Consider the following 7,723-nt stretch of genomic DNA (forward strand, 5'->3'; position numbering starts at 1 on the left):
ATTTCACCTATGATGCTGCACCTTTTTATGTATAGATTTTTCAAATCCTTCACATCCCTGGTGCCTTATTTGTCCACTATTTACCCGGGGCTCTTTGTTGAACAGTCGCCTTGCATTGACTCTGCTCACAAAATACGTCCCTTTCAAGTGAGACCTCCCCCCCTTCTTCTGCCACCATCCCCAGATGTTTTGATTAGCAGCGACTCGTATGCTGGTCAGATCCCGGGATTAATGATGGATAATTTGCCTAAGGTTGGCACAGCACACCGCCACGCTGCCAGCCTTTGGATGCCATATGGGCAGAAGCAGCTGTTTTCATTACTCTCCCTTGCCCAGATGTGTCAAACAGGATGCCGACTTCAATCCGCAGTCTTGCTGGCACTTGGTGGGGGGTGCTTTCTACTAGCTTGGCAGCTAATTACTTTAATGTAGCCGGGTACGGAGGCCCTGCGTGTTTTTTAAAGGCCTTTTACAAACAGCTGAATGCCAGCTGTCACCTCTGTGCACAATGAGGGAAGATGGATAGGTAGTCGCTGCGAGTCTGATGAGGTTAGCTCTGGGCACAAACCCAGCCCAGACCAGGGGCAGGGTTAGCCTCTGCTCATGAACAATGGGAAGGTCGTCCCAAATACATGCCAGCGAGCCACGTGTTCACAGCACCGCAGTGACACCTCTCACTTTACTAAAATCTGCACTTTCAGTTCTGACCTTGCCCGTGTTGACCATGTGGCTGCATTTGCCCTCTCTCTCTCTCTTTGTGCTTGAAAAAAAAAAAACTTCTACTGTGGGCCTCGTTCAATATAACCGATGTGAATGTGGTAATCTGAGTTGCTGAGGTACACTGCCAAGTCACAGCCAAGACCACACACAGGATAAGCTGGCACCGGAGCAAAAGAACGGCAAGTGAAAACAGAAAGGAGGACGCTGCCAGGATGTCAGCTGGGTCTTTACATGAGATTGCACACACCACGGAACATGTGTTCAATGTGTCCCATTTCCTGCTGAGCAGCTCTGTTTTATTGTTCAGTGATAAATCCTCAGATTTGTCCCAACTGCCACATTTCTCCTTGTTCAGACATTTATGCCGCTGCTGTCTTCAAACTGTGTGTAATGTGCTTTAAAGTGATTGACACCATTCAGATAAAACCTTTCCTTTTATTCCGGGACATTGACGCATGTCAAACTGCTTGAATAATACAAATAATAGCTTGGTGCACTCAGTCAATTCCATCATTACGGCAGTGCAGGGTATCAATAAGTTGTCATTATGCTGAGATGCCATGTCTATAATATCACTTAAACAGTGCCCAGCAGCAAGAGAAGAGCGCTGACATGCTGAAAGGGTCAAACGCAGCTGTCTGTGACTTTGATATTTCCATCAATGCGGCTTCATGTTTTCACACCTGTATGTCCTCTCTCCTGTAATGATCAACAAGGGGTTGCAAGTAATCAATACACCATGATAGTTTCTTCCTATAGGGCACAAGATGATGAAAGTCTTCATGCTGTGCCTGCAGTCATCAAGGTGCTGTAACGCGTCCGATGACCAGATTTTTTGAATTGTGTTTAGTTATTTCCTCACAGGTCACCAGATAAAGGTTAAATTCAAAGGTTTTGGATTTTGAGGCGTTGCTCATCTTATTGACAGGCCTCAGAACAAGAGCGAAGTGGGGATAGGAGCAGCAGAAGCTCTCCCTCGCAGGCCGATTCCGACAAAGTCACAAGGGTGTTGTTTTGTTGCTGCTGTTTTTGTTAAGTATTGATCTTAATGTTGCGCTTCATGTTTCGGCCTCCGCTGGGGAAACTGTGAGTAAAGAGAGCATTTAGTAAATCAAAGATGTTCTTTTAAGCAAGGCTACCGCTGGCTTTCTTCTTCTTCTTCTCCTCTCTTTGTATTTTGAGTGACATTTTGTTCAAATTACTGACTGTGCCTTAGGGAAGGTGATGCAGAACCTTTAAATCGTCAGCATTGTAAATACAAGTGCTGCCTCATTTCCTCCATGTAGTTCATAATTCAAAGTGGTGTTTGTTCACCGAGGCTCCAACTCTTTTCCGTGTAGTGTGCATCCCCTTCACAGCACTTTTATAGTCATGCTCACTTTTGGGCCTTAGCCTCTACTCCCATAGGAGCCTATTATCCTTCTTAACATATGCAAAAGCTTGCTGGATTGTGCATCATACTCACTTAGGGACTTGACACACTCGCGTTATGAGGCTGGTACTTGTGTGCAGGCTGCTCAGCATTATTGTAGGGTTGCTTCTCATTTGGAAAGCTCTCCTCACTCTGAGGGCTTTCACAAAGAAAGTCATTATAAGTTTGTAGCCGGCATGAAGGGTCGTACAGCATGGGGGAAGACATTAATATATCTTGGTATGAGTATGAAATGAAACTTTAATGGCAGTGTGAGACTGCAACATGTCAATTATTTGAGTTTGTCCGTTTTTTAAGTTCAACGACATGAGCTATAACCTTATGTTTTGCCCTTCCTGCTACAGTACAACACGTTGTTGGTGTTTAATTCACCTACAGATCATTCCATTCTTCTTCTACAAGCAGTATGTTATAAATATTTTTAATTAGATTCGAGGACATGGAAAAACTAGCAGTTTTCTCATCATCACGTCTGCTCAGAAAGCACACTCAATAGAGATGGGGGCACCTCAGCACTGCTTTGATTTCAGCTATGAAATTTTAATTTAAAAAAAGAAAGGAGGGAACATATTGCGCTCATTCAAATCTAACTTTGTTCCCTCAAACTGGAAGATTGGATTTTCTTAATTAAATTATCCCCCTTGTTCACATACTCAAGGGGGCCATTGGCTCAAGGCAGTGAGAAAATGTGTCTGGGTTTTTGGATGCTCGGCTGGCATAATGCTGGTTTGTGAAGAGAATGAAATGTTTTGTTCTGCTTAGACTCCTTTTTTCCATTCCATTTGGACTCCTTTTTTCTAACTGGCCGTCCCTGCTTTCTTCTGTGCTCCTCTGTGTTGTGCCAGCATCAGCCCTGAGCCTCTCACCGAGAGAACGCTTTGATGTGTCCCCACTGTGCCGCCGCCCCCCTGTGCCCTGATTGGTGGATAGCAGGCGGGGCTGGCGGGGCAATGTGGGAGTGGATGGAGGATGAAAGCGAGCGGGGCAGCGAGGGGGCACCTGCACACAGAGCCTTGCCTGTGTGTCTGCTTCATCTTCAACTGCTTCCCTTGACCGAAGGCTGAACTCCTGTGTCAGCGACCATCACACGGTCGTTGTGACCTCCCTCTCTCCTCTCCCTCTCCCTCAATTTATTTCCTCTCTCTCTCTCCCTCCATATCCTCCTCTTTTCTTTTGCTCCCTTTTGTCTGTCTCTCAATAAATGTGTTATGAGAGAGTAGCAGATGACAGGTGAATTTCTCTGTGTGTGCAGTATTAAGCAGAATGTGAATCAAATGAAATTCCTGCTTTATTCAGACAGATTTACAAAAGCAGTGGAATTACAAAAGCAGGAAGCATAAGGTATTATTTAAATGCATCATCCCCATGCTAAGAATAATACTCAGTAAAGACTTATCATTAAACAAATCATATTTTATAATTTAGAGGAAGAATATCTGACTTCATCTGTTAACAGTAAATCCCCTCTTGATTTTCTCCTCTGTGGGAATTTGATTAACCATAAAACAGTGCATTATGTCATTCCTTTAATGTCATTTAGAGCTGCCAAAGGTCAGAGCTGAGGAACCCCCTTTTTACTTTTATAGAGATGTCTCGGCAATAAGAGTACTGTTTCAGCACAGCTGTATGGCAGGGCAGGCCGCACTCTCCAACAATGAACATCTCTGTGCCATCACATTTCAGACTTTTCTGTGTCAAGCGGTAAAACATGTGGGTGGGTGGGGTGGGGTGGGGGGTGGGGGGTCATGGCTGAAATATGGTCTGCTCATGTCACTGACAAAAAAAAAATGTAACAAAAGCTTAAATATGATTAGTCAATTTTATGGTTGGTATGGTTGGTAAATGTGTCAGGTAGGGAAAAATTCATTCACTCCTAATATAGTTGGGAAACACGTGACATTTCTCCACATGTGGTTGAAATAAATGAGAGGAATCAGTGTAACAAACTTCAGTTTAGCAACGCATTTGACCTGAAATATAAATCTTAGAACCATGTATATAACCCGGGGTTATTGACCTAACACCCGCATGCATATACTCTTGGCATGTGTGTATTTTTAAAAATAAAGGTGTACATTTCTTTCACATCTTGTTTTGTTGCTTCTTCTGCTCAGCTGTGACCTCTCTCTCAAGCTGCCTCCACTCTCAGGAAACACTCAATGATGAAGAGTGGTCTGCTTTTAGATTTTCTTGGTGTACACAGATCTTAGCTGACCCTGTGTAAATGCAGTTGTTGCAGAGGTGACCTGCTTGTAAATGAGGGTCATGGTTCAGGTGCTAAGGGTCACAGGAGTCGGCCCTCTCTGTGCACGAGGGCACCTTTGTGGCTGCCACTGCTTCAACCCCCAAATGCTGAACGTGCATTTGATTGTGTTAGAGCCAATAACGTATGGTGCTCCGAGGCAACACAGAGGTCACCTCTGGGCCCACTGAGATGTGAAAGGTGACAGGCAGCAGGATCTAAGCCAATAGAACTCAACGAGCATCTGTCAGATGTCTTGGACAGAAGTGTTTGCTCAGCAATCAGACATCTTTCTTTTAAAGAGACACAAGTGCTTTGTGGATAGAAAGGTATTCTGTAAAGCCTTTTGATGCTGTGCAATAGCTGGTAAACTGTTCAGTGTGAGGCTAATTGTTCAGTAACACTAATAAAACAGAGGTTAGATAATACGTCCTCTTATTAATCTTTTTTTACTCACCCACTGTACATGTTTGACAGAAACACAGAGAAATTGTTAAAGAAGTGCATAAAACTTTCATTGCTGTATGTGCTTGAGAATTTCAGAGCAAAGCATCACAACGCACAGCACTTAAGCCAAATCCCAAAGGCTGTGACTGGCGCAGCGTGTCCCACATTAGCTCAACCACAGCTCACTGAAATGGACTCGCCTGAGTGGAATGAAACCCATAAGGCACCATGCACACCACGCCGGCGGCTTTATCAGACAAAGATCAATGGACGGCAGCATTCACTCGGAGCACCCAAGCTGCAAGGACAAATACAGTATCTTGGGGGGTTGTGAGAGTCATTGATAGGCTTAGGCTGTGTATGTGTATGTGTATGTCTCGCCTCCTTTAATCAGGTTTCCCAACAGCAAACACTGGGCGTCAAGTGATGCGTTTCAGGCAGTGAGGCTTTTCAGGCAGGACAAAAGGTGGGAGAAGCTGTGGGACTCAGAGCCCAGCCCTCTCCTTGGCTGAATGTCTCGCAGTTTTCCAGTGGAGCTCAAAAGGCCTTTGCCCTTCCAGCTGTAAAATTGGCAGACGGGGAGCCTCGAAAATCCCCCAATAACTGTGAGTCCACACAAAACTGCAGAGATTACTCTAAAGGAGCTAACCAGGCTTAAACCAGCCCATATTAGAAGTTGGTAGAGACTGAAAACAACATGTTTTCCAGAGTGTTATAGCACGATTGCAATACTCATTATACACAATGTTGTGTGCAGAATTTGTTTCCCCAATCGTTAACAAATGGATGCAAATATTGTAAGCCATGATAGAAACTCACACAAGTTGGCTGTGAAACATAACACAGAGAATTTACCTGACTCTGTGACATTTTATACGGAACAGGTTAATTTGGGAAGGAAATTTCATTTTTAAAGAATGTGTTTGAATAAGTAATTGTTCCATATTAAAAGCAAACAATAGAAACATCAGTATTTCCTAAATATAGCTTTAATGAAACAAACCTTCTATGTAGGGGTTTGTAATAAATACATTACAGTGTCTCACACCATGTATTTTCTTTGGTCTAAAATCAGTGTAAAATGTTTTTCAGTGTGTGAATATTGCTTTACTGTATTGATCGCCATGTTGTTAGCATATATACATTTAAGCTCAAAGTGAAAGTGCTGGAGGTCTGCGTTCATAATTATTGCATCACAAGCTAGTGAACTGAACTAAAGCCTCTCAGTGGAGAGAATTACTTATTTATGAAGTGGCCCTTGACTTAAGAAGGTCATGGATCTTATGAGGGGTTTTCAGTTCATATCATAAAACAACTGATGTGGATTCGAAGACAATAACAGGTCATCATTATGGAGCTGTTTATGGCGACTTCAATAATCTTGTAAGACCCAATGAAGTGTTATATTAGTAAATTTATGACATGTGAATCTTGTGATGCACTTGCAAAGCAAACCACTGTTTTATTATTTTTAGACATTATTAGACGAGATTAGATTAGATTATAATAAAGTTAGTCTCTGTTAGAAGTAAGAGTGTCGATGCGCACTTTAACACCATATCAGACATTTCACTTGGGAAGTATTTGGTTATTGTAGACTTCTTAAGAAAATATTTATTACTGTAAGGTTTTAAGGAATTATAGGGAAATGTGTTATGAACTATTTGACAATTTGTGTAAGTGTAAAATCTTTACAAGTGATGTTTTCATTCTCTTTCACTCTTTCAGCTTATGTTAGAATATTTAATGGTAATTTTGATAAAGGTTATAGTGAACTATAAAAAAAAACATACTAGAAATGTGAAATTATATCATTTACTGTTGCGATGAACACACAACACACGACTGAGTCTTATTTAACCTTTAACAAATGTATAAAATTGACTAATGCCAAGGTCATGACATAGGCACAGGGACTCTGTGAAGGTAGCCAATGTTGGAGATGTGCAGTTGACACAGAGCACATCAGTCAGGGCCCAGCTGTGTTGTGTACATGATTCACAGGACTCGCTGCTCATCACGGCCTGTGCCACTCCGTCAGGAAGAAAGAGAGAAGGATTGTAACTTTGGCCCTATTGTTTAACAGCTCCCAAAGACAGAGGACACAGAAATTATTCTGAAGAGCAGGAGGCACACGGTGGAAAATGACCTTTAACTGCACTTCCTTAGCTGAATCTCATCCAATTAGAGCACTGTATATTTTCCCTAATAGCAGCTGATGAGGCAGGGCGTATGAGCGAGCACGCCTGAGCGGCGTTGCTATGCAGCGAGATGGCTGCTTAGCACCAGAGGAGCGCTGGGGAATAAGTGAGCAGAGAGCTTTAATTTGATAGGGTTAGAATCCTGCAGGCTCCAGGGTCGTGGGTCACCAGGAGCTTGTCTCACACTGAATATGAAGAAATCAGAAGTAAATTGCTTACATCTGCTGCCAGTGGCTGTGAAGGCTGTGATTGGCTCCCAGAGGTGTGCACTATCTAGCGCAGGCAGCGGAAAGGGGCCTTGGTGCAAAGAAGGCTTGTAATTGGAGTAATTCTGCATTAATAGATGTTAAAAATCCTCCAAGCAGCTGGTTTGAAAAGCAGTGCCTTCGTGAAATGAAACAGGATTACGGGGGCGTTATTTATTTTTTTTCTCCCTTTTTAAATGCCTGCACTACATTGCAATCATAGCAGCCGGCTATAAATGCTTTGTCTTCCTTATGAAGGCAATGATGGTTACGTCAGACAGGGGAGCAGATAAATAAGGTAAACAAAAGTGCCATGTGAAAATTACTACCCATCAACATTGTCCACAGCCTGGAATGAGCGGAGAGAGCTTGTAATATTACTGCCAATGAATAATGTTATTGCAGGTCAAAGTTTGAGATGCTCCATATTGCATCC

This window comes from Symphodus melops, assembly GCF_947650265.1.
Source record: "Symphodus melops genome assembly, chromosome: 6".
In the NCBI taxonomy this organism is placed as follows: domain Eukaryota; kingdom Metazoa; phylum Chordata; class Actinopteri; order Labriformes; family Labridae; genus Symphodus; species Symphodus melops.